At 48.2% G+C, this 27,688-nt stretch overlaps 1 protein-coding gene across 1 annotated transcript in view; it reads left to right on the plus strand.

Moving 5' to 3' along the window:
* Positions 1 to 27,688, plus strand: part of MAN1C1 (mannosidase alpha class 1C member 1) — a 148,372-nt gene that overhangs the window by 21,831 nt on the left and 98,853 nt on the right. The window lies entirely within an intron of this gene.

Genomic DNA, 27,688 nt, shown 5'->3' on the forward strand with positions numbered 1-27,688 from the left:
AGTGCCACCTTATAAACAGTGTTCTAGATCGGCAGCGTTACGGTTTAATAGTGATGCTTCTATGTCTGCCGCCTCCTTGAAGCACCTGGTAATCAGGAAGCACATTCCCAGTTTACAGATTGAAGTTGACGTGATTAGGAAGAGACAGAACTAGGACACACACCTGGGACTTCTAGCTCTAGATTCAGCACTCTTTTCAGTTTGTTTTCCTCCTGGGGGAAGCTATCTGATATTGGTGCTAATCTTTTCCTGCACGCTCTTCGTGAGAACAGATGATAGTCTTGGGGTCATGAGATGCTGGGGAAGGATCAGGATCATGTGTGATTCGCATGCAGGGAGCTTGCTCTCTCTCTCGGCTCTGGTCAAGTAGCTGGATCTGCTCTCCCTGCCTCTGCCGAGACTATCCCGGCCCACCCCCCCGCCCAGCTATCTAAACCCCTTTCCGGGCAGCAGCGTTCTAAAGAGCCAGCCCACACCTAAAGTCTGCTTTTTTGAGAATTTTGGGTCAAGCCTCAATTTTGTCGAGGCAGAGTTTTGCATCTCCAGCTGCAACCTCGACTTTCAGCAAATGGTAAACTCTACTTGAGGGCAACATTCAATTATGAAAATCTATTTCTCTTGCCACATTCAAAAAGTCTCCTAATGTGCCTTTGTGCACTCACAAATTTAGTGACACATCACTAAATGTGTATGTGGTTGCCATGGAGATGTCTCTCTTCTGACATGGCATTCCAAGAGCAAAGAGAAAGGAAGTTTTCTTTGTAAAGAGAAGCAGAGCAGAACTTGGCTAATTGTCGTCACATGAATCCCCAAAGTGTCATTCTTCCCTGACTACCTGTCTCCTGCTTCCTGTCAACGATATAATGGTGGAAGCCAGATCAGCTACTCTGTTTCCTGAGGAATTTCACGAGCACTGTTCTTAACCTTCATGCCCGACACGTACCAGGAAGGACCCCAGGACTCTTGATTTGAGTTTTCATCTAGCTCCAAAAGGGTACCTTCCAGACTGTCTAGCACTTGCCGCTCGCAAGCACTTAATTCGCCTAAGAACCCTTGGCACCAATTTCTTTGCAGAACGTGCAGGCTGAGCAGGTCTCCTGAAGATGCTGTGTGTTTTCCACCAGACTCTGAGCTTCAGCTTTTGTCACTGTGACCAATGCACCATGTGACGGCACACAGAGCATGCTAATATTTAATACTAAAAGTGAAGAGTAAAGCGTTAGTGGCTCTGTCGTGTCCGACTCTTTGTGGCCCCACGGACTGTAGCCCGCCAGGCTCCTCCGACTGTGGGGATTCTCCAGGCAAGAATACTGGAGTGGGTTGTCATTCCCTTCTCCGGGAGATCTTCCCGACCCAGGGATGGAACCTGGGTCTCCTGCACTGCAGGCGGATTCTTTACCATCTGAGCCACCAGGGAAGCCTGATGTTTAATACTTAGGCACCTTTTCAGTGTCAGAAATCCCAGTGTTCTCCTAGTGGTGATGTGACTCCGCACAGCGTGGGGAGAGGTGGAGAAGGACCTTGGGGACCCAGGTCTGGCTGGTGCCTTCCGTCTCTCTGGCTCACCCTGGCCCTGCTTTCACCTCTCTTCCTGTAGACTTTCTTGACCGAGCCTCGCTATGGGCAAAGAATTCCTTGTATTTCTGCACTTTACTGGCAACTGAGGGGGGTTCCTTGGTCCATACTGGCTGACCCTTTGACTGCACTTGCTTTCCCAGTCTTGGGGCTGGGGAGCCATTCTTAATGGTTCTGAAGTTCAAGCTGATGGGTCTTCTTGCTGTCAGAGTTTACCCATGGTGAGCTCTGAGATGGGAACCCCCACCTCCTGCCCTGAACACCGGCCTGGGAGCCTAGCTGTCCTTTTCATTCTCAGCTGCTCCCTGTTCTCTGTGGGCCCCTTTGTCCTGTGAGGCTCTGCTGTTGTTTCCCAGGTAAGAGATGCTTTCGGGGTTTCCCTTTCTGGCATCCAGTACATGCATGGTTTCTGGGCTGGAGGGTCCTAGAGTGCTGGCCTCCCTGCCCCACGGGGACCTCGGGCTTCCTGGGGTTCTGAGAGCCTGCCTGCTGCACTTCTTCAGCTGGCCTGCCTCTGAGGGAAGGAGCCGGCTCCTGTCCAGCATAACAGGGTGAACCCCAAAGTTGAGCATATTTCAGCCTTGTTACTTCTGATGTTGAAGATGCCAGGGTGCTCCATCTCGCCCGTAACTGTGCTGGCTCCCAAGAAGACCTTCAGCCACCGGCCAGGCTGAGATGCCAAAGGGAGGGGACAGAACCTCTGCTTCTGAGTCAAAAAGCAGAGGGTATAAACGCTGGCAGCCCCCGCGGACACAGGCGTGCATCCCCAGTGCAGCTGGGCTCCTGTGCGTCTCTGCTTACCCTGAACAGAGGCAGGTCTTTTCTGCCACAAGACAGAGTGTCCTCCTTGACTTTATAAATCAGGTCCTCAGCATTGTTTCTTACCCAACATTTATTTCTCCTGCCCTCAAGGGATGGATGGATGAGGAGGCATCTGGTTCATTGCTGGGCTGTGACCTTGGTGAGTACGTTTGACCAAGAGCTGAAGGATCTGATGAGGAACTCCGTAGGAGCCTGTAGCCTTTTGTTCCCAAATCAGTGCCTGGTGCTTGCGATGCCGAGGCTCTAAGAGACCCATCAGCCTCGGTGACAACCGCAGCTCCAGGCTGCTTCTGTGTAGCTACTTCTGAGCTAGTTTGGGGGGAGTACTCAGGGTCCCTGAGAGAGACCAGGTCAGACATTTTCTGCTTGACTCTGTGGCCTAACTAAGTCTCTCCTCGAGCAAAGGACAGGGCCTTCTACCCACAGGACACTCTCTTCAGCACAACATAGAACTCATCTCTGACATTTCACATCCTGAGTTCTCTTTCTGCCATTTTAGACTCTGATAAATCTACCACACTTGGATGTATAAATGGCTGTTAGGAGAGCTGGTTGCCCCGTTTTCCTCTTGGCCTGTGCACATAAATATCAATTTAGTCCTTACAGAAGAGAAATAAAGAAGGCTTGGTTGCCTCCCTAATCCACACACCCTGTAATTCTCACCCGGACAACCTGGCTCTCCTGTTTCAAATCAGTATTATGGCAAAGGCTAAAGGGAGGCTGTATTGCTCTTAGCTGAGTTTATTTTTAAACTTATTTTCTTCTTGTCCATTGAGTAAATAAGAACCCCTCAAAGGAGAACTGGAGGAGCTTGGCTTGGGAGAAAGGGAGGAAATGATCACAGCAGGAGTCGGGGAGGGAAGCTTGGTTCTGGAGAGATCCCACCTCCCGAACACTTGACAGGGGGTCCACCAACTAATGGGCAAACATTCTAGAAATCAGTGGACGCCGAGAACCAGAGGCCAGCCACCACTGGGTTCTGAAGTGCTGGTTAGAAATCCGCTCCCGTTCTTTCTGCTGTCCCAGAGGGGGATGTGCAGGCCTACCCTTGCCGAGGTTCCTTTTGTAATCGGGCCCAGCTGGTCAGAAAGACAAACTGCATAGCTTGAGAGTCAAGAGGGTTCTTGGTTCTTCCAGGCCTGGACCCTGAGGCTGCTTGGCTGTTCGTCTGTGCTTTAATCCTCTCTCCCAGCTCACTGGCTTGTTTGGAGGCCGGGAGGGTTGCTCCTGGCTGCTCGTTGCCCGGCGAATAGCAGAAGTGGACAGACCCCTGTCCCCGCTCTGCCCTTGGCATTTGTGAGCAGCCTCCTGGCAGGTGGGAAGGACACCCCACACTTAGCTCTGCGGCCGAGACTCCTCGGGGCAGGCAGTGTCCGTCCCTTCTGTGTCTGTGGGGCCGTGACCCAGGGCGAAAGAAGCTCCGTGTCTTCAAGGCAGATGCTCTCTGCAGGGAGAGACTAACGCGTGCCCTTCTGCCTCCTGTCACTGAGCAGGCCTCACAGAATTAACCTGCTTGTCCTTTAACCACAGACAGTCCTGCTGGCCTGTTAGCGAGTGAGCGAGTGAGTAATAGTCGCTCAGCTGTGTCCGGCTCTGGCCTGTTAGAGGACACTCTAATACCCACCCCAGCCAGGACAAGAAGGGAAAGAAGGGAAAGAAGGGAGGAGGTGCCCTGTGGAAGAATCTCTGCCTCGGGGGGTTAAGGAGGCTTATCTCCGGTGTCCTCCCCTCCTGGGTGGTGGGATTTAGAAAAGCGAGGGTCTTGTTCCATCTGAGGCGTGTTAGCAGTGGGGCCCCCGTCAGGCCTGCGGTGGCAGAAGCGACAGGGGGCGAGACCCTGCTGTCCCACTGCAGTGGCGGAGGCCGGCCCGAGCAGGGATGGCTGAGTGCTCTGTAGACCCAGATGGCCAGTCCCGCTTCCCAGCGCCGGCCACCCGGAGCCACATGCACTCTCTTTCCAGTGTTGCTGTTCGGTCGCTCAGTCGTGTCTGACTCTGTGCAACCCCGTGACCTGCAGCATGCCAGGCTTCCAGGCTTCCCTGTCCTTCACCGTGTCCCAGAGCCAGCCCCTTCATCGCAGCTCCTGGCTCCTAAGAGTCTGCCTAGCTGACCCCGAGGACCCCGGGAGACCCCGTATTCCCGGCTCTGCCCTGCAGAGCTTGTACTCATTCTGGGGCTGGAAGGACCGAGCGGTTCCCAGCAGAGGCCCCCCTGACTCCCACCGGGGGCCCCTGCCGCCTTCCCGGGTTGCTGTTGGGAAACAGAGGGCTCCTCTGAGTGACACCGGGACTCTTTGAGTCCTCCTTGCTGCCAAAGAAGTCTGCTCAGCGCGGCGGAGTGGCGTTCTCCTGGGAAGTGAGACTCTGCTAATGTGTTCTCAGGTTCTGTTCCAGCTGGCGTCCGCCGTTCCCGCTCCCTGGGCTGGAAGGCCCCCAGCACCCGCTCAGGCACGGGGCCGAGCTGCTGGCAGCACTTGGCACAAGGCTATATAGCAGAGACTGAAGCCTGCTGCCAGCCCTCGAGTCAGACTGTCTTTTCCTCCAGCTTGACGGCGGGTCCAGAGCCTCGAGAGGCAATGCATGAGGGTGGCTTGGTCCTGAGCAGAGCTTGGCTGCCCTCCCACAAACATGCAGGAAGAACAGGGGGCCTCAAACAAGGTGGCGAACCACTGACTGTTTCCTTTTCTGTACAATGGGACCGTCCTCAGGGTTGGAGACTGTTATCAAGTGCTTAGCAGAGTTCTTGGCACACCAATCTTAGCTTCCTATTTCATCTCCTCTGCTGAGACCCCTGAAAATTCCCCAGCCCTGGTGGTCATGGCTCCAGCTCTGCAAGGGACTCTCAGGATACCATCTTTTTGTGCTGTGATGCAGCTACTGTGCATAGCTCATCCAGATGCCTCCTAATTAGATGTCTGCCACCCTGCCCTAGGTGCAGTCCAGGTGGGGAGCTCTGTGGACTCCCTGAGTTTCCAGTAGGTGTCAATGTCCTGAGCCTAGGGGCCACGTCAGAGTGGGTATTGGTCTTAAGCTGCTTTCTCCAGGACTAGGCTGCCGTGGCTGGCCTCACTGTTCCTCTAGTCTGGCTCCTATGGGAAGTTGGCTGAGTGTCCAGGCTCTTTTCTAAGGCACAGGAAGTGAGGGATGTTTCAGTTCAGTTCAGTTGCTCAGTCGTGTCTGACTCTTTGAGACCCCATGAACTGCCTCCCTGTCCATCACCAACTCCCGGAGTTTACTCAAACTCATGTCCTTTGAGTCAGTGATGCCATCCAACCATCTCATCCTCTGTCATCCCCTTCTCCTCCTGCCTTCAATCTTTCCCAGCATCAGGGTCTTTTCCAATGAGTCAGCTCTTTGCATTGGGTGGCCAAAGTATTGGAGTTTCAGCTTCAGCATCAGTCCTTCCAATGAACACTCAGGACTGATCTCCTTTAGGATGGACTGGTTGGATCTCCTTGCATTCCAAGGGACTCTCAAGAGTCTTCTCCAACACCACAGTTCAAAAGCATCAATTCTTCTGCACTCAGCTTTCTTCATAGTCCACCTCTCACATCCATACATGACCACTGGAAAAACCATAGCCTTGACTAGATGGACCTTTGTTGGCAAAGTAATGTCTCTGCTTTTTATGAAGAATATTTTATTTATGTATTTGATATCTGTACAGATGTCTCTGTCTTCATCTTTAGCTCTGTATTATTGAACTGCAAAATTCCTAAAGGATGAGATTGGTTTCACTCAATTTGTATACTCTCGGCAGAGCACAAGCATCAAATGGACATATTTCAATAATGATAAACACAAGAGAAAATGAAATATAAGTCAACAAGAGACATAATAAAAAAAAGCAGATGAAAACATGAAATTCCTTATTTTAGGATTATGCTATACATTAACTTGTAAAATCTACTTCTGTAAGTTTATATATGAGTTTATATTGATTTTATTACTTAAAATGGGAGAAACTGCAGTGAGTCACAGGAATAAAATACAAAGTAAAAGTAACAAATATTTTGGGCTTTTAAACTAAGAAACAATGATTGCTGAGGGAAAACAAGAGGAATGATACAGATTTTCATTTCACTACACTGATTTTTTCATGTTTTTTAAAAAACATTACCTTTTAGTCTTATTTGGATTGATTGGAAATGGGCAGTGGACTAAAGAAACCATTGATACAGCCCATTAAAACAAAAGGAGCAAAAGAACAAAAACCAAACCATACTTGCAGGGTTACTTCTAACGTGGAAGCACAGGCAGAAAAAAAGCAGAAAGGCTGCATTCTGTCCATGGCACCCTCCTCAATTCAGGGGGACGAGAAATGGCATGGAAAACACCTCACCCAATTAATCCAGAAAGCTTTAAATCTCCGTGACACTATCGGAAAGGTTAACAGGTTTAGCCCAGTATTTAGCACAGCCATTTCATGGCAGAAAATACATGGGGGCGGGGGTTTAGTCACTCAGGTATGTCTGCTGCTGCTGCTGCTACGTCGCTTCAGTCGTGTCCGACTCTGTGCGACCCCACAGACGGCAGCCCACCAGGCTCCCCCGTCCCTGGGATTCTCCAGGCAAGAACACTGGAGTGATGTCTCTGCTTTTTAATAAGCTGTTTAGGTTGGTCATAACTTTCCTTCCCAGGAGTAAGTGTGTTTTAATTTAATTTAAGCTGTAGTCACCATCTGCAGTGATTTTGGAGCCCCAAAAAATAAAGTCATCCACTGTTTCCACTGTTTCCCCATCTATTTGCCATGAAGTGATGGGACCGGATGCATGTTTGGGAAGACAGTATTGGGGAACTGCTCGCTCGCATTCTCTCTGTCTCTCTTTTTCTCTCTGAAACCTGTTGTCTGTGTCTTCCAGTGCTTCTCAGCGGGGGTAGTTTTGCCCCACCTCCCCTAACCTTTGTCTGGAGACATTTTTAGATGTCGTAACTGGGAATGCGGTTGGCATCCAGTGGGCACAGGCCAGGGATGTTGATAAACATTGACATTGTATAAAACAGCCTCCCGCAACAGAGAAGTATCCAGCCCAAAATGTCAATCACGCCAAGGTTGAGAAACCCTGATCTATTTCCGGCTGGACAGAGAGAACCCTGGGAGCTCTGAGGATTGTCGAGCAGCAGCCCCCAGCAGCCTCTGTCTGAGTCCTCCATTCCTTTCCATCCCCCAGCCCCAGAGCCTAGAATCGCTTTTCTCTTACTGATGGGCTGTGCACCCGTGGACAAATGAAACCCTCCGAGCCTTAGTTCTCCTTCCTGCACGCGGGTATCCTGGGGGTTGCCTTTGCAGATGATGATCTGTCAGAGACATCTCATCTGGTATAGAGCTTCTTGTCTTAGGGGACCAGGCTGCTGCACAGATTCGCGAGGCACCTGACTCCTTCCAGAGGGATAGACTTTGTAAAAGGAAAGTGGTTCTGACTTGTATTTGAAGGGGCACTGCTGGACTGGATCCAGGCGCTGAGTTAGGGAAGCGCCATCCCATGGGGTGGGTGGGATTCCACCCAGGTCCCAGGACTGTGCTGGTGCCAAAGCAGTTCTTCTCTCCTGCAAATAATTGTCCTTTCTTTATGCGCCACGAGTTTTCTGCTTTAATCTGTGTGTGGCTGCATTGGGAAGCCTGACTTGACAGCTGATGCCAGGGGATGTAATCTTCTCACGTGTAGGCTGTAAATTTTCCATGGTTCCAAAGTGCCATGGAGTTCACTGGAACACATGCTGTCCTCTGATCATTGAAGTGGCTTAAAACAAAGCTAGGACTTATTGGCTTGAAATAAACCATCTTGTGAGCTAGCCTGTCTTAAAATGAAAAGAAAACTTAGAGCCTGTCTCTGATTGAGGGCTCCAGCCTATTTCATCCCCAAAGGTCACAGATTAAGAGATTCATTTACCATAGGATCTTGGGCAAGGCTTTTAACTTCTCCAGGTCTGAGTTTCATCTCTGAAATGGGGGGTCCAGACTGGGTCTTGGAGTCTGCTTCCGGTTTGCAGCCTCTTACTCAGATCCTAGATTTCATGGAATTTAGGGACGTGTGCTTGATTACTGCTCCTCCAGGACTAAAATCACCCCTTCTGAAAGGTGAGAATGAGCTGAAGAAACGACCCTCTCTCCTTGCCTCATCGTCACGATTCTCAGAGACTCTCAAAATACCAGATGCCTGGTTTCGTTACATAGAACCGACTGACATGCATAGTTTAAATCTCTTTCCTTGGCTTCATGGGAGTGAGCTGAGTTTGACAAATATGAACAGAAGACTCTTCTCCAGCTCTTTCCCCAGCCCTTGGGGACAGAGGTGATTGATGTGTGGGGCAGTGTGAGGCTGGTTCGAAGGCAGGCTCTTCTTCCCACACCCCTTTTCAACTCCTGGTTTCTCTCCTCAGTTCTGTTGTCAGCTTCAGATCAGGAGTGCTGACTTCCAGTCTATTGGTTGAAATCTCTTCCTTGTTTAAAACCCTCTGGAAAATGCCAATTTTCCCTCAGGGACTCGTTTCAGTGGTTAATAAGACAACAGAAAGAAATTCAGTCTCACCAAAACCTCAATTCTCCTGTTACAGTTTGACTTCAAGAAAAAAATCTTATCCTTAAACCTGACAGTGTGAGATAGCTCCCCTGGGGGGTGGGAGAGCAGCCCAGGGCCTGGACTGGGGGTCCCCAGGAGCTGCTTCCTCTTCTAGGGGTGGTGGGGTGATGAATCCAGTGGGCTACAAAGCCAATGGGCGGGGGTGGTCATAGGTTGGGATGATCCTGTCCTTTTAGAAGACATAGTTTCATCATACAGCTACAGGTCCACCTGGCACCTCCTCCAGGATGAGCGATCTCGTTTTAGCAAACTCGTTTGGCAAAGTGTTAGCTGAAACACGTTCCTCAGGTCTACGGGGTCAACTTTGTATCTGAAATAAATAAGCCTGAGTGTTAAATTTCTTCTAGGTCTCTACCTAGTGCAGGGGATTCCATGTGTGTTTCTCTGCTCTACATCAGGCTGTGCTTGTATCTGCTTAATTGTAGTGATTCCTCTGAAGGTGCTGTTAGAAGTGGAAAATGCAGACACGTGTTTGATCACAGCCGCGCTGGCATCTTGCTGTTTAGGTCCCTTGATCAGGCGGGAGTCCCAGAGGAGAGAGAGAGGGAGTGATAGAGCAATTTGGGTCATAACTAAGCAGAGGAAAGGTCTCATGTGTGGGATCTGGTCGGAAGATGGATCCCAAAGCCTTCAGCCTTCAAAACAAGATCCTGTCATGGCCATGCTCATCATTACCCAGTGAACAGTTCTGTGTCCGGAAATCCTTTCCTAGGAGTAAAGGAACTTTTCGATGGAGAAAGTGGCCCTCAACACGTGCGTCTGTCCAGAGGTTGAGGAGGAGGAGGGACAGGGCTATGAGGGCAGAGGAGGGGGGCAGGTAGGGTTGCTGGAAGTGGAGGAACGAAGTGGTGAAATTGGGCCCTGAGGCTTGAAGTGGTGGCAACCTTCCTTTTTCACTGGGAGATGCTTACCTTCTAGTGAATCATCCATACACACAGCAATTTATGGTCTTCATTATTCTTTAGCAAGAAATAATTTCCTGCTCATCTGTCACTTTAAGACTAAGGACCTTCCACTCCCAGTGCTGAGAATATAGTAGCTTGTTGTACATCAGTTCTATTTATGTCCCATTGGGGAGCTCTGGGGGCTGCCCTTTGACAAACACACAGAAAAGAGATTGATACAGCAAGAGCCATAGAGAAATGAGAAGGCAGGACCGGGGAACTTGGTAACCTCGTGTTAGGCCCTGTTACCCATGGGGGCTTTGGCCTCAGTAAGTAATCAGCGGCTACCACTGCCTTCCTGTCGTATATCATCCTTACTATAAAATAAGAACCCCATGTGACTTGCACCCCAAGTCACCTGTCCTGTAGTGTGTTTGGAGGAATTGAACCTTAGGCTGCGGCTTGCCTCTGGACGGAAGGATGGCCACACTCACAGCCTGGCCTGCCTCCTGGTCACCCGCCCACTTTGAGGGCTCACCCACGTAAGGAGCATGTACAGCCAGGCCCCTGTTGCGCTCTTCTCTCTTCCCATGCCCGCTTCGCTGCCCCCAGGCCTTGATCAGTCTAAGCAAGACCACGTCCCCTGCTCTGCAAGAACACCTGGTCTCACTCTGGGTGGCCTAGCCAATGTCAGTCGATCAAAACCAAAACTCAGTAACTCCTGCCAGGAAGTGGGCCTTTCCCATTGGTTGTTAGTCTCCACCGTGGTTCTAGCCGACAGAGATGGCTCTCCTTGTGTTACAGTTGAGGAAGCTGAGGCTCAGAGATGTTAGGCAATGGGTCCAGAGTCACACAGCTAGAAAATGGCAGAACCAGAGAGGGAGCCTTGGTTATCCCATTTTGCCCTTGATTGTAAAATGCACAAACTATGTCTATGAGCTGGCATGAGTGCAGAGGGGGCTGGCAGCTTCCTGGGAATGAAGGCCAGTGGCCCCAGGATTGGAATGAGCCTGGTAAGGAGACAACTCACTGTCCCCCCCAACCTGATGTCCTATTTCTTCTCTGAGGTTCCTCCCATCTGCTTAATCCATTGATTTTCATATAGCCTTTCTTCTTTCTCTCTTATGGTCTTTAAAATAGTCTTCAAGGGACTTCCTTGGTGGTTCAGTGACTAAGACTCTGCACTCCCAATGCAGGGGGCCTGAGTTCGATCCCTCGTTGGGGGACTAGCTCCCACATACTACAACTAAGAGGTCACATGCTGCAACTAAAGATCCTGCATGCTACAGCGAAGATCGAAGATGCCACGTGCTGCAACTAAGACCTGGTGCAGCCAAATAAATGAGTTTTTTAAAAAACTTTTTAAAATAAAACAGTCCTCAAAAGTGGCCTCTTCTTGCCAGATGAGGAAACTGAGACTCGTGGGTAGGGCCTTGTCCAAGAGGGTGTAGCAGACAGTAGAGTGAGCAGGACTTTGGGGTCCTGAGTCCTGTTCTATCCATTTTCTCTTCCCCACCCTTATCCCAACCCTCAACCCCACCCTCCCATAGTTGGGGTTTCCTGTGTCCCCGAAATCTCAGCTTGACCATTGTTTGAGAGGGACCCCGTCTCCCCTGCACACCCCACCTCGTTCCTGAGCCTAAGGCTCAGGGGAGACGCATTAGGAAGGGCGAGAGCCATGGTGGAGCTGAGGGTGCTTATTCATTCCCAGCACCTGCCAGAGGACTTAGGTGTGGAGTCACCGGCTTGCCTGATTAATCCTGGTGTCACACACATGCACCCAGCTGGGACTCGGAGCCTCTGAGTCTGCTGAACCACGGAGAATTTACAGGGCCGGGAGGTTTGTCCTGTTGCTGAGAAGGCGCCTGGGCAGCCTGCCAAGTCAGGGCCCCTTTGTTCTAGATCATTGTCTCCTGGGCCGTTCTCCCCTCCTTGTGCCCCGTGGAGTCACCTCGGCTTGTGGTTCTATCTCAGTAGCTCCCCTGGCTCCATCCTCCCAGCCCCGCCCCAGATCTAGAATACCTCTCGCCTGGCTGACTTGGGGAGCTTCTGATTTGGCCCTCAGGCTACAGTTTTCTACAGGATGTGCTTCACAACCTAAGAAGCGCAGGGCTGGTTACGTCCTTCTCCAGCCCTCCAAAAGGCAGCACCAGTCCCTCTGGGGAATAGCCTGGCATATACCCTTCCTCCTTAGGGGGAGGGGATGCTGGGGCTTGGCTTTTAGAAACCCTAAATCCTGAAATGTAGTTCAAAAGAAATCCTTTTCTTTAATCATACAAGTCACATGTATGAACACTGATACAGTAGCTTTCTAGCTTTTCTGATTGCACAGTCCTGGGTGAGTCCATGGACACTACATCTCCTGTGACCCCAAAGCCGGGCTGGGTCTGCCAGTGGGATGTGCCCAGTGATGCGCTGGAGTTGAGTCATGAGAGCCATTGTTAAATTTTCAGAAGTTTTGTGAGCTGATTGTTAAGATAGCCATTGTTTTTAAATATATAAATTTACAATTAAAGAAATTATACTAAAAGCAAAGGTAGCAAATACTCAAATCTCATTACTCCCTAACTTACTCCACTTTTTATTATTTACCTATAATAAATAGATAACCTCTTGAGATTACCTATGTCTATTGTGTCTGTACATAATGGTGTGCTGCTGTGTCTCTACCCATCATAGGTTTGGTATGGGAATATTTACACCACAGAAATTGGCCAACCCTGTAAATCATGGTTTTATTTATTGTTTTGATGATTACCTAGACTTAAGAAAGTGGTGGAGAAAATGTTAATAGTGCAGAGTAGGCGTTAAACATGTGTTGTAAAAAGCGCGAAGGGTTGAAAATAACATTTTCCTGGCTTTCAAAAACTATTACTACCAAAAATTCAGCAGAGAATCCACTCATATCACTGACAAGCAAATGAAATTCTGGTATGTTTTTGTTATTTCATTTTTGTCTTACTACTTAAGGTAAACAAAAGGATTGACCAGTGCTTGTGTGGGAACTACACCTCCTGTCAGCACATCACAGGGTCTACCACTGGTCCAAGTGTTCTCCCAGCTCCCTGCCTTTGATTGGCATGCTTCAGTCCCCTTTCATTCACTGGCTCATTGACTTAACAAATACATATTGTGTACTGTGTGCCAGACGCCAGAGACCCAGCAGTGAACAAAACAGGCAATCCGCAGAATAACTCCATTTTCAGACCCTTCCCTCCTCCAAGGCACAAAAGCTCCCTCTCTGAGTCTTGATCTCCTTTTCCCAGGGTGAGCTCTGCCTCCATTCCGGTCCTGTCTTTCAACTTTGAGCTGCTGGGGACGAGCCTCAGCTCGAGGAGGACAGAATCTGAGCAGAGTCATGCGGGAAAGGCTTGGAACTTGAATGAAGGCCGGGGATTGAATATTGAAACAGCTTTTGGGACGGAGCCAGGAAGAGGGAAGCAAAATCAGTTTCTTTGAAGTTGGTGAAAATGGGATACATCCTCCCTGCCTCAAGAATGGTTAGCTGTTCTCTGTGCTTTGGGAATGAAGGAGATCTAAAATGAGACCTTTGCACCTGAAAGGGCTTAAAATATTTAATATAAGAAATATCACAGGATAGCCTGCTGATTCACACCTCTGTTTGTTCAGCAAATACAAATGCCTACCCAGCCAGGTGCTCGCAAGCTCTGTGAGCTGCCAAGCCTGTGATCCGAGACCTCTCCCCTTGAGGGATTTTCAGATTTGTGGGGCAGTTTATAATCCAGACTGATGGCCAGGGAGCACAGTGGTCAGAATGCCTCCCCACCCAGCCCCCCCACCCCAGGCCTTCTTCCTCTTTCTGGAATCAGGCCCCCACCCACAGGCATCCAGTTGCTGCTTTCTCTGTTCTCCCCCTACTTAGCACTGATCTCATTTTGCAGTGATTAAGTATCTGAGTGCATGTTTGATGGATGTCTTGTCTCTCTTATAAGAATGTCAACTTTAGGAGGGCAGGCAGACAGGCACTCGTGTCTGGTTCGCTCATAGGGCCCAGCATCAGAAGGCAATCAGAAAGAACTTGTTGAATAAGTGAATGGAGGAGGGAATAAGCTTGGAGGAGGGAGAGTCATTCAGGTGAGAGGCCCAGAGGGCATCTGGAGGGAGTGGCTTGAGCTGGAAGAAGGAAGACTTCCTTCTCCAACTCACTGCAGGTACAGCCAAACTCTTGCATTTGTCAAGGTCCTGCCCAAACCCTACCTCCATGGCATAGCATTTTCTTATGTTTTCTCTCTGGAGAGGCATCTATGACAGAAAACAGCAATTTACATTATAACTTTTATGTGATTCTTAACCTTTCTTGACTTCCCTGGTGGTTCAGATGATAAATCGTCTGCCTCCAATGCAGGAGACTGGGGTTCGATCCCTGGGTTGGGAAGATCCCCTGGAGAAGGAAATGGCAACCTACTCCAGTATTGTTGCCTGGAAAATCCCATGGACGGAGGAGCCTGGTACGCTATAGTCTGTGGGGTCACAAAGAGTCGGACACACCTAAGCGACTTCACTTTCACTTTCTTTAATCTTTCTTAGGTCACAGGCCTCTATGCTAATCTGTTAAATACTATAAACCTTCCTTCCCAGAATAATGCCCCTGGCATGCACACACACACGAACACAGTTTTTATGTTCAGTTTCAAGGAGTTCACAAGCTTCCATTCCAAGTCAAGAACCCTGCTTTAAAAAGTAAGATTCCCCACTGTAGGCCAGTCCTGTCCCTCTGCAGCCCCAATAGCTCACACAGTTCTTGACATTCAGGCCTTTGTGTGGAGATAGTAGGATTGAATAAGTAGCTGGGTACGTTAAAAACTGTCCTGATTTGCCATGACCTGTGTAGAGTCAAGCTAAAAATTCCATTGACATCGTCAGGGTAGAGGGTCCGCTTGAGCAAAGAATGGTAGCGTTCTCCATGCCACCGACCTGTCCTGGCCCTAGGAGTGTGGTTCTATCCAGACCTGGAAGGCCGCTGCTCCATAAGATCATTTTCCAAATAAAAACTTAGAACGTGGTGTCTGACACGTTGTCTGGTAATGGGGTAGAAATTGGGCCTGTCTCAGAAAATCAGTGAAAGTGCTAGTCGCTTAGTCGTGTTCGATTCTTTGCAACCCCATGGACTGTAGTCTTCTAGGCTCTTCTGTCCATGCCTGTCCATTTTCTAGGCTCTTCTATCCCCCTGTCCATTTCCCAGGCAAGAATATTGGAGTGGGTTGCTACTTCCTTCTCTAGGGGAATCTTCCTGACCTAGGGATCAAACCCCGGTCTCCTGCATTGCAGGCAGATTCTTTAGCATCTGACCTACCAGGGAAGCCCCAGCAAATCAGAGGTTGTATAATTTTAAGGAACTTAACTTAGAGCTGAGGCTAATGGGTTTGTTCTTGGAGTTTCCTTAAACCTCAGAAGGGGTCTAGGCTGTATTCCACATAGAGACTAGGTTAGTCCTCCAATTCTGGATAGAGGGGACCAGCATGGCAGCCCGTTTGTCCTCCACATTCTTCTCCATGGTCACCGATGTCACTAATTCCTTGTGTGGTTACCACTAAATACTGCCCACCGTCTGCTCATTACCACCCTTTCTTCCCCAAATCTTATGGTACATGTGAATTCCTACCTTTTAAAATGCTCAACTCTAGAATAAAAAAAAAATTTTTTTTCTTCTATTTAAATCCCTATTTTTCACATTAGGTCGTTTGATAATGTTGATTTTTAGACACCAGAATAGTTTTAAATCATTGGGGAGAAAATCTGCAGTACTAGCTTTTGCTTGGAAAACAGTTGTCAAGGAAATAGATTTTGCAAAACATTGCTTCCCAGGAGAGCTCTCTCTTTCCATGTATCCCCACACTGAACATTATTCTCCTGTGCGATGCAGTGGGAAAAGGTACCATTGGCAGGTAATTTGTCTAGTCAACATCTAATTATGAATTAAAAGCCTTGCTGTCACATTCTGAGGTCGGTGGCCAATGGTGGACCAAGTTCAAATTCAGTTTATAGTGAATCTGCAGTGTTCTTGGACTTACAGAAACGACGGAAGGTTTCTTGGCCCTGGCCCTAGACCAGGGAGGGAATGGGATTCTGTAAACTCTATTAGTGGACAGTGGAGGCGCCTGATAGATGGAGCTGAAATTGCAAAACATTGTTCCATTAAAAGAAAAGGTGAAGACTCCCGGGGCAGAGGCTGTGACTCAAGGCGCTCACATAAGGAGATACTTATCTCATGATTAGAGCGCTGGCGGCCCAGACGCCAGCCAGTGGTACTTGGAGAATCTGTCACTGTTAGACATGCCAGTGTATGTATGAACTGCTCAGTTGTGAGCAGACCTCATAAGTGAGGCTGGTGGATTTAATTATCACTTGTAAGAACTTCGTCAAGAAAGTGCTGGCCCAGTTAGTTATGGCCAGTGACACAGGCAGGTGGTTAATTAGAGGCCTCCCCTGTCCATGCAAGTGCAGGGCCATGTGTAGACAGGAGGAGAGTTGGTGACAAAGAAGCAGAGAAATGATCACGTCTCCATTATACCCGTTTGTGTCAGGATCTGTTGTACTTGCAGTCATCTATAATTACAAAAACTGATACTATGGGATGGTTATTGATACTCTTCATTTTTGTCATGTTGCCTGGTAATGTCCTTTTGTGTCCAAGACATGCATGTTTCTATAGTTACGGGCTGAAGAAGTGAAAGCTTCCTTGCTCTTAGCCATTTTGCCATCACAATATTCTAAAAAGCTATTTTGAGAGATAGTCAAGCCCAGTCTGTGGGGTGAAAAATGGACCCATTGTGACGAGAACCTGAGTCATTGAAAAGACTTCATTTAACCTGAGTTCACGATGCCACATTCCGGGGTAGCAAGACAGAAAAGCGCTCCTCAGCAGTTAACTGTGTTCTCCTCTCCTCTTTCAAGTTACAGTCAATCCCATTTTAGGTCAGTCTCTAGTTCAGGTCCCATTTTGCATGTCCCATCTGACTGCACGAGAAGCCAGAAGTTGTGAGTCTTTAAGCTTTTGATGAGTTTCAACCTAAGAAATGGTCACTGATGGGGAAAATGGCAATTTAGGTATTGCAAGTAGAGTCTGATTGCACCTCCGTGAAGTCAGTTATCTCCACCACCCTGCTGCTTCTGAAACTGCCCCATTAGTGGAAGAAACGGTGGCAGAGTTATCCCCAGAAGTACTCCAAATCATTCTCTTTAAAGGTCACACTGGTGGAATTTTCAGATAACACCTGGGATTGCTCTTTTTTTTTTAAGTGGGAAAGCAGCTGCTCCAGGCCTGAGGAGAGGTCATCTTTTGGGTTTCAGATCTCTATTACGGCTGTAACCCCGCCAAAGTGGTGACCGCTTAAGGATAATTAAGTTCTACATTGTTCACGCTAAACTCTTGAGATGGGCTGATTGGCATATTTAAATCTCATCTCCCAGGCATTTGCTAATTATCGTAGTCTAGTTGGATAAAAACCTAATCAAATAGCTGTTTAGAGATGCTTTGCATTTTAAAATGTACCACTGATTTTCCACTGGTTCTTTCCCTGACCTCAAGAGGGTTTAGACTTTAATGGTTTAAATAGCCACAGCGAATCACTCAGGAAACTTCATGCATTTTCATTTTCTCCTTTGCGTCATTTCCATCCTTGACCCCCTTTCATCACCCTTGAATGAAGCTTTCTCACTTGGTGACTTCTCATCCACGAGGGGCCCGTTGAATTCCAGCTAATGAGGCTCATCTCTTTTATTCATTTTGAGTGGTACCAACCAGGCCCAGAGTCAGATCTGAGAGTGAATGGTTATCACATCTTTCTCGGGTCCACAAATGGAATACTAACTCCATGGTGAAACTAAGTAGAATTTCCCTTCTCTTCTTGCTCAGAAAAAGAAAAACAGAAAGAGCAGTTTCTTGGGTCAGCATGTTGAGTCAAAGCCACCCTTCCTAAAAAAGGCACCCAAGACTGGGTTGTTACCTTATTAACAGCAGCTGGAGAAGACCCTGACCCTGGCCCCAACCCTGCCACCTGAACTGAGATCGTTTTAGGCAATGTTTTTTCTTTTTTCTCTCAGCCACTGTGCTCAAAATTGGGAAAACATGATGGTTTTCTCCTTTATACAGAATATATGGCTGTCGGTGACAGAAATCTCACCAAGGGCTTTCCTTTGTAGGCAGTGTCTAAAAGGGCCTGTCTTTGAGATTTATGAAAGAGCCCCCATGAGCCACCGTCACCCGTAGCCGTACCTCAAAAGCAAATACAGGGAAGAGGAATCTTGTGAAGGTTTCATCGAATCACCTGTCACTGGCCGTCAGTCCATTTGCCTCCTTTCTGTGAAAGGGTCTGTTTTGCCGGCTCTGTGGGAACTGCCACCTCCCTGCAGCAGGCGTACAGGCCCCAGCAGGAAGCCAAGATCTGGGGGCCGCTGAGAACAAGTCTTCTCTTTCTTACTAGAAGCCAGAATGGCAGAGCTGGGGCAGGCGCACTTGGTTACTTGAGAGTGTGTGTTGGGGGGTGGGGACTTGAGGGGGTGGGAGGAGAAAGCTCATACACAAGCCAACTGAAGGCCTGCGGGAGCTCTAATTCTGATCATTCAAACAATTCAAGGATCTGTGAAGCTCGAAGATCTAAGTTTTCTGTCTTTCCTGGTTGTCCCACTAGTTCTTCAAGATTAGAGCCTTCTGGTTCTCATAGTTAATTATTCTTTGGTCTTCTATTTCAGAGTTTTGAAATCAAATTGCTTAGTGTTTTACTGTCTCCCGTGTGATTAGGTTATCTTTTATAATAGGGCTGTAATCATCCTTTCAAGAATACAGCACTTTAGCTCAGCACTGTCAAGGAAGGTGTCCTAAATGTCCCATGAAGCTTAGTCTTGTAGGAGTGAGAAAACACCACCACCCCCTGATTATGGATCCAGAAGTGCCGCCACACATCATCCATCATCACAGACCTAGAAAAATGAAAAGGAAACCTTCGTCGAGCTGTCTGATTAATGCAGACTCAAGGAGTGCTTATGGGGTGGCAGCTCCTTGGCTTCATAGGATAAATGAGCCCCAGGACCTGTCTTTATATGGTGTTTGTAAGGCTGAGCAGGTCTGTTTACCGCTTTGAAATTCTCTCTCCTGGTGTGAACAGGTAACCTTATCAGTGGGTTTCGCAAGACATTCTAGCCCAAAAAAGAAAATATGTACTTTGGAATCTCTGCTGATGGGGGACTAGAGGGAATAAAGAGAAAAGTCAAATGCATGTCTCAGGCTACATGTGGGAAACAGGAGGAATTTGGTGGGGTTTTTTGGATACTAATTAAGATCTCAGCTCAATTATTGTCTGGAGACCTTCCTCGGCCACCTCCACCCATTCAATCATCCTCTCTCCCAATCCCTTGCTTAATTTTTCTCCACAGTGCTTATCACTATTCAGAATTACCTTGCTTATCTGTCTCCTTCTTATTGTCCATCTGCCCACACAAGGGTATCCAAGCCATAAAGGCAGGAACCTTGTCTGTCTTGTTCCCTGCTGCATGTACCAGAACATGGGGTACATAGTAAAATGTTCAGTACACGTTTTTTTAAATGGATGTCAGGTGAAGGGAGGTCGAGAAAGGAACAAGAAGAGGCAAAGATTGGAATCAGACCTCGGTTTACATCCAAACCTTCCACTTATTGATTGGCTGTGTGCCCTTGGAGCGGTTACCAAACCTCTGTGAGTCAATGGGTTGGTATTAACCTGCTTCTCAGAATAGCAGTGGAGGATTAAATGAAATAAAGTATATGGTAACTTCTGGCGAAGGGGCTGGTACAGGGAGGTGCTCAATAAATACTGGCTCATTCTCCAAGCCTTGATTGAAACAATTTTACTGGACAAGAAACAGGGCTCTTTACTGTCTAGGAGTATCCAGTGACTCTCAGGCCTCCTTCTTGGGTCTAGAAATGGTATCTCCAAGGGAAACAGTACTAATCCTTTTTTGGCTCCAAGGAGAATCACCGTGAAGTGTAGGCAGTCTCACATAGTTCTAGATGCATGAGTCAAAGATGGGGTCCTAAGGACTCTATACTGAGACCTGGTTCCTCAAGAGATGGCAACACTGCCTAGAAAACAAGACTCCTGTCCTCCTGAAGTCTTTTGTTCTCATCCTGGGCTGAAGGTCTCCATGCATACCCCAAAGACCTTGAAACAGGTCACCGAGGCCCCTTGCTGTCACAGGGGCCACTAACAGCCTTTAGAAACTGGTTGTCAAGGCTTATCTTCCAGATTTCAAATGGCATTACCTCCCTAGACAACCTGGCAACAGAGATGACTTCTCTCCGCACTTCAGTCACGATCTCTCTACTGCTCCTTTTGGTATGTTCGTGTTTTCACATAAACCTGTTTTTTTCCCCTTTCTTTTTAAAAATTCTTAACATTTAGACAAAGAACTGGCTCTGCTTCTCTCACGTTTTCAGAGGCCGCAGCCTCTGCTGGGGCAGCTTTAAAGCAGGTCATCCCTCCTTTTTAGCAGACTGAGCCTTCGGGAACTAGAAATTTGGACAGTGCTTGTTTTCAAAAAGAAACGGTCCTCAGGATGGGCCGCGTGGCACTAGTCAGCAGCCGGTCCTCGTTTTGATTCTGTGTGCCACGTGCCATCCAGAGGTGCTGGGTTGATGTTTTGTTCATTCACTCGTTGGACGGTGAAGCGGCCTAGTGAGATGGAAAGGGACACAGCCTTTTGAATCAGTCAGACCCCAGCTTCAAACACTGGCTCTGCCACAGGCCAGCTACAGGCCCCCAAATGCTGGGAACAGGAGACGCTCATCTTGCCTGGGAAGTCTGTAGAGTGGGAAGCGGTGTGCTGTTGTGATTAAGTGTGCAGACTCCCATGTGGTCTTCTTGGGTCCATTGCCTGGCCCTGCCACTGTTTGTTCTGCATCCTTGGGCAAGTTACTTAACCCTTCAGGACTCAGCTGCCTCCTTCACCCTATGAAATAGGGAGAACACAAAGCTAACCCACCCTGCAGGGTTGGTGTAGGGTGAAATGCTCCTGAAAGGCTTAGCCCAGGGCTCCGCACAGGCTTGGTGCGTGTCCACCACTGGATAACAGAGGTAACACACGTAGCCATTACTATTACTAATGTGCTTTGTTGACTTCCTCTGTTGGGCCAGCCTCATGCTAGGAGGTTGAGGCTGCGTTGGTGAATAGGTCACAGAGTTCAAGGGCGGGGGAGGCAGACATTAAAGAAATTATTATCCTGCAGAAGTCTGAAGTACTGTCACTGATGGAAGGCAAGAGGCTGTAGGACAGTGAATTCCAGAATGCTGGTACCTATGCTCCAAAACCTTAGAACTCCTTTTGCAGGAAAAGGGCTATGGTAGAGTGGAAAGTGGTTTGGAGGCCGAGTGGGGTTTGTTCATTCAGTGTTTCATTGGGAAATGCTAAGGTGCTGAAGCAGTATATTAGTTTCCTATTGTTGTAGTCACCAATCATACAAACTCAATGACTTAAAGCCACAGATTTATGCTTCTGGAGATCAGAAGTCTAACAGGAGTGGCTTTCTGAGCTAGAATGAAGGTGGTGTTGGTCAGGTCACATTCCTTCCTGGAGGCTCCAGGGGAAAATCCATTCCCTGGCCTTTTGCAGCTCCTGGAGGCTCCCTAGATTCGTTGGCTTATGGCCCCTTCCTCCATCCTCAAAGCCAGTGACGGCCGGTGGAGTCTTTTTCACATCTCACCATGTTAACACTCTTGCCTCCCTCTGTCACTTCTAAGGACCCCGTGATTCCACTGGGCTTACCTGGATGACACAAGCTAATGTCCCCCTCTCAAGATCAGCTAATTACTAATATTAATTCTATCTAAAAACTTAGTTCCACTTTACCATACACACTTACCAGTTCCAGGGATTAGGACATGGGCACCTTTGGGGGCCATTATTCTGAAGCCCTAGGTGGGAAGGTGCTGTGTGCGTTTGAGATATTATCCAAAGGCTGAAGCTTGGAGAATGGGGCCTGGGAAGTGGTCAGAGGCAAGCCTTTCAGGCACGTTGCCTTGGAAAGCTCTTGGAAGCTCTTACACAGAAATGACATTTAATGGCTTGGAAGCCTGGCGTGCTGCAGTCCATGGGGTCGCAGACATTCAGACATGACTGAGCGACTGAACAAAAACAATGACAATTTTTATTTTTATTCATTTTAAAATGATCTTTTATTTATTTGGCAGTACCAGGTGTTAGTTGTAGCACATAGTATCTTTACTTTTTTTTTTTTTTTTAGTTATAGCTTGCAAACTCTTAGTTGCAGCACATGGGATCTAGTTCCCTGACAAGGGATTGAACTGGGGTCCGTGCATTGGGAGCACAGAGTCTTAGCCACTGGACCACCAGGGAAGTCCCTAATAGCTTGCATTTTTAAAGGGCTTACTCTGGTGGATATATAGACCAAGGATGCAGGAGCAGGGGCAAGAGAGGAAGCAGGGAGACTGTGCTGAGGTTAAGAGACAGTGGTGGGCTGGGAGGCAGCTGGGAAAGAGATGAATCAGAGATATCATCGACAGACTTGCTGGAGAGTGAACATGAGGTGTGGAGTTGAAAGAGACTCCAGAGGACTCGGAGGTTTCAGATGTACGGTGCTGCCTTTTCCAGTCTTGGAAAGATAATGAATGTGGAGCCCACGGCTGCAGCCACCAGTGCTGACGCTTATGACAGGGTTTTCTCTCTGCTGGGAGCTGTGCCGAATGCCTAGCCTTGTAATTACAGTCGGCCCTCCATGTCCATGGGTTTCACATCCGTGGATTCAGCCAACCAAGACTCATTCTGAGGTTGGTGAATCCATGGATGCAGAACCCAAAGATAAGGAGGACCAACTGTACCAAGTCATTTTACATAAGGGGTTGGAGCATCTGTGGATATTGATATCTGTGGGAGGTCCTGGCCACTAAGGGACGACTGCAATCCTTACAGCCCTGTTGGAGGCAGGCATGGTAATCGCTCCATTCTGTAAGAGGCATGGGCTTCCCTGGCAGCTCAGCTGGTAAAGAATCCACCTGCCATACAGGAGACCCTGGTTCCATTCCTGAGTTGGGAAGATCCCCTGGAGAAGGGATAGGCTACCCATCCCACTGTTCTTGGGCTTCCGTGATGGCTCAGTCAGTAAAGAATCCATCTACAATGCGGGAGACCGGGTTCGATCCCTGGGTTGGGAAGATCCCCTGGAGGACGTGGCAACCCACTCCAGCATTCTTGCCTGGTGAATCCCCACAGACAGAGGAGCCTGGCGGACTGTGGTCCATGGAGTCGCAAAGAGTCGGACACGACTGAGCGGCTAAGCACAGCACATGAGAGGCGTAGGGTATTGTGACCAAGAGTGTAGACTGTCTGGATGTGAATCCTGGCTCTGCCACTTACTTGATGTGACACTTGGGCCTGTGCCTCAGTTTCCTCACACGAGAATGGGAGTAATGATATACTAGCCTTATAAAATTAGTGTGAAGATTTAAAGAATTGACATATATGTGAAACACTGATGACCCACTTAATATATCTATATTAAGCATAATATAACAGTATTATTATCTTTAAACAAATGAGATCATTGAGGCACAATGAGGTTAAGTATCTTGTCTAAGGAAAGGCACACAGCTAGGAAAGTCCGGGACCCAAAGCCAGGCTCTTATCCTCCTTGCCTTAGCTCCTCCTTGAGAAGGCCTCTCAGAGCTGTGGCAAGAACTATATGTGCTAGTACGTACAAGCGCCCTTATCATGGTGCTTGGCACATGCTGTATGTTCCATAAGTGCATGTGTGTGTAAGTGTAGTTTCTTTCTCTGTAGAATGGGAGTGATGATGACCTCCACCCTGCCTCACCCACAGGATCATAAGACTCAAATCAAGAAGGCAAAGCACAGTGGAAATGGTAGAGCTGGCTGCACTTGGATGGTTTTTAGACTTCAGTTTCTTCCAAGTGGCCTCATTGAATGATTTCCCCTTGGAATTTCACTCACAGATGTGCTGTGGTCTTTCCTGTTGTCAGTCACCTTTGTCCCCGTCTCCTGCCTCCACCCCGAGGCCCCGTCTTTGATAGACTAGGGTGGGAAGGGCCCTTCACTTTACAGTTGGGGGGCCAACCTCAGTACAGTGGCAGAGCTCAGAGTTGCTTGTGACCGTCTCCATCAGCTTCTTTTGTCTGCCTTCAGACCCCGCACCAAGAGCATACACGTGTGCGGTAGGGAAGTGTCTCACCCATTCTTGCTGTGCCTGTGGGCCTCACAGGGAGTGTTGGAAATCTTGAAGTGTGTGTGGGGTGGGGTAGAGATGTGAATAAATTTGCACTTTGAATAATCACTGTGGCTATAGTGTGGGGCACTGTGTAAGAGGCCAAAGAGGGTCCTCTAGGCCAGATTGGAGGCTGCTGCGGGAGTCCCCCAGAGAGGTGGGAGGGTATAGATTCAAGAGGTGGTGCAGAGAGAAGTGAGCGGAGAGAGAGTTGGTCGATAAATTAAAAGGGAGCAGTCATCCTATGGCTGCTTTTGACTGAGCACGTATTATATACCAGCTGCTGTGCTAAGCCCTCTGTGTGTGTTATCTTATTTACTCCTAGGGTTATCATAAGGATTAAATGTTCCTGTCCTTTTACAGATGAGGAAACTGACACTCAGAGAGGTCAAGTCACTCACTCAAGACCACACAGCTGGTAGGTGGCAGAGCCCTAGAGCAGCTTCTCAAATTTTAATGTGCGTTTGGATCACCTGGTTCAGTTCAGTTCAGTCGCTCAGTCGTGTCTGACTCTTTGCGACCCCATGAACCGCAGCATGCCAGGCCTTCTTGTCCATCACCAACTCCCAGAGTTCACCCAAGCCCATGTCCATTGAGTCGGTGATACCATCCAGCCATCTCATCCTCTGTCATCCTCTTCTCCTCCTGCCCCCAATCCCTCCCAGCATCAGGGTCTTTTCCAATGAGTCAACTCTTCATATGAGGTGGCCAAAGTATTGGAGTTTCAGCTTCAGCATCCGTCCTTCCAATGAATATTCAGGACTGATTTCCTTTAGGATGGACTGGTTGGATCTCCTTGCAGTCCAAGGGACTCTCAAGAGTCTTCTCTAACACCACAGTTCAAAAGCATCAATTCTTCTGTGCTCAGCTTTCTTTATAGTCCAACTCTCACATCCATACATGACCACTGGAAAAACGATAGCCTTGACTAGACAGACCTTTGTTGACAAAGTAATGTCTCTGCTTTTCAATATGCTGCCTAGGTTGGTCATAACTTTCCTTCCAAGGAGTAAACGTCTTTTAATTTCATGGCTACAATCACCATCTGCAGTGATTTTGGAGCCCCCCAAAATAAAGTCAGCCACTGTTTCCACTGTTTCCCTATCTATTTACCATGAAGTGATGGGACCTTGTCTAACTCAGTGAAACTAAGCCATGCCGTGTGGGGCCACCCAAGACGGACAGGTCATGGTGGACAGGTCTGACAGAATGTGGTCCACTGGAGAAGGGGATGGCAAACCACTTTAGTATTCTTGCCTTGAGAACCCCATGAATGGTATGAAAAGGCAAAAAGATAGGACACTGAAAGATGAACTCCCCAGGTCAGTAGGTGCCCAATATCATACTGGAGATCAGTGGAGAAATAACTCCAGAAAGAATGAAGGGATGGAGCCAAAGCAAAAACAACACCCAGTTGTGGATGGGACTGGTGATAGAAGCAAGGTTCGATGCTATAAAGAGCAATATTGCATAGGAACCTGGAATGTTAAGTCCATGAATCAAGGCAAATTGGAAGTGGTCAAACAAGAGATGACAAGAGTGTACATCGACATTCTAGGAATCAGCAAACTAAGATGGACTGGAATGGGTGAATTTAACTCAGATGACAATTGTATCTACTACTGTGGGCATGGATCCCTTAGAAGAAATGGAGTAGCCATCATAGTCAACAAAAGAGTCTGAAATGCAGTACTTGGATGCAATCTCAAAAATGACAGAATGATCTCTGTTTGTTTCCAAGGCCAACCATTCAGTATCACGGTAATCCAAGTCTATGCCCTGACCAGTAACGCTGAAGAAGCTGAAGTTGAACAGTTCTATGAAGACCTACAAGACCTTCTAGAGTGAACACCCAAAAAAGATGTCCTTTTCATTATAGGGGACTGGATCCTTTTCATTATAGGGGGCTGGAATGCAAAAGTAGGAAGTCAAGAAACACCTGGGGTAACAGGCAAATTTGGCCTTAGAGTACAGAATGAAGCAGGGCAAAGGCTAATAGAGTTCTGCCAAGAGAACTCATTGGTCGTAGCAAACACCCTCTTCCAACAACACAAGAGAAGACTCTACACATGAACATCACCAGATGGTCGACACCGAAATCAGATTGATTATATTCTTGCAGCCAAAGATGGAGAAGCTCTATATAGTCAGTTAAAACAAGACCGGGAGCTGACTGTGGCTTGGATCATGAACTCCTTATTGCCAAATTCAGACTGAAATCAAAGAAAGTGGATCACCTGGAGATCTTGTTAAACGCTGGCTTTGGTTCAGCAGGTCTGGGATGGGCCCCAATATGCTGCATTCCTAACGTGCTCCCCGGATTTGCCCCACTGCTGGTCCCTGGACCACACTGAATAGCAGAGGTCTACCTGCCTCCAGGGCCCACACTCTCAGCCATGGTGCCTTAGAACAGCTGCAGATGGCGGGAGATTTCTGAAGATACTCAAATCTGAATCCCACCCTGGGCAGGATGTGGGAGAGCTGTCTGGACCTCAGATAGGTCGGAAGTTATTTCACATTTTCACTTCCTCCTCCCTTTGCCCAATAGCTCAAGCAAACCCAGAAGTGAGAGGGTTGGAGGTAGCACCTCTCCATCTATTCCCCACCTGCCCCTCCCCGCCCTCAGCACAACCAGACCCCATCCTGCGTCTGCTTCTGAACCAGGGACCAGGGGTCACGTGCATTCACAGATGTCTCTGCAGTTGTCAATCAGATCATTTTGTGGGGGACCTATCAATGGGGGTGAATTGAGAAATCTAATGTGGATGGTTGTTAGTACCAAGCTGTCAGCTGTTTCCCTGGGCCGTACTGAAAATGAAGGGGAACAAAATCGACCGAATGTTCTAATCTCTTAATCTGTGTGATCATTAGCTCCTGGGATGGTTGGAGACCAAGCCCTTTCCCGCTCAGCCCCTGCAGATGGGCCAGGTGTCACTGCTGGGAGACGCCAATAAGGCTGCAAGTCACCGTGTGAGCACTTTAATGACTGGGAAAATCCATTTCCCTTCTTGGCAGCTTTGTGATGTTGCAACTGTGCTTCTGGGTCATCACCAGCCCTGATCTGTCTGTGCGCATGCTTTATTTTAAAAAGGGGAGGATGTCTCACTTGTTTCAGTGATCGCTCCTTTCTCCCTAGCTGCTGCCAGAGAACTTTCCGAGGCAAACTTTCTGTCCAGTTTTCCACTCTCCAGACAGTCTTCCAGTATTCCCATTTCCTTCTCTCCTCAAACACATCCTTTCTGTCTTGGCTCGGTCGTTTGGGGGCTCCTTAGGCTGGGGTGGGTGTCTGTGCAGGGGCGATAGCCATGGATTCTAGTTTTCTGCAGGACAGGATTCTAGAACTCTGAGACAGGGAGAAAGAACATCTTAAGCAAAATAAAAATGTCTGCCTCAAACTTGTAAATATTTTTCATTGTACGATTTCATGTCATTGCAATTTGTTCAGGTGGACAAGAACAGCTTTTGTTTGAGAGAGAACTGAAGAGGTGTCTTAGGATTCGGCTCCAGTTGCTCTGCCTGTCTCTCCATCACTGGAGCTTTGTTGCCTGCCTCTGCAGAGCTCGGCAAAGGGAACGCTTTGTGGTCTATTGTTAGGTG

This window comes from Cervus elaphus, chromosome 8 (assembly GCF_910594005.1).
Source record: "Cervus elaphus chromosome 8, mCerEla1.1, whole genome shotgun sequence".
Classification (NCBI taxonomy): Eukaryota; Metazoa; Chordata; class Mammalia; order Artiodactyla; family Cervidae; genus Cervus; species Cervus elaphus.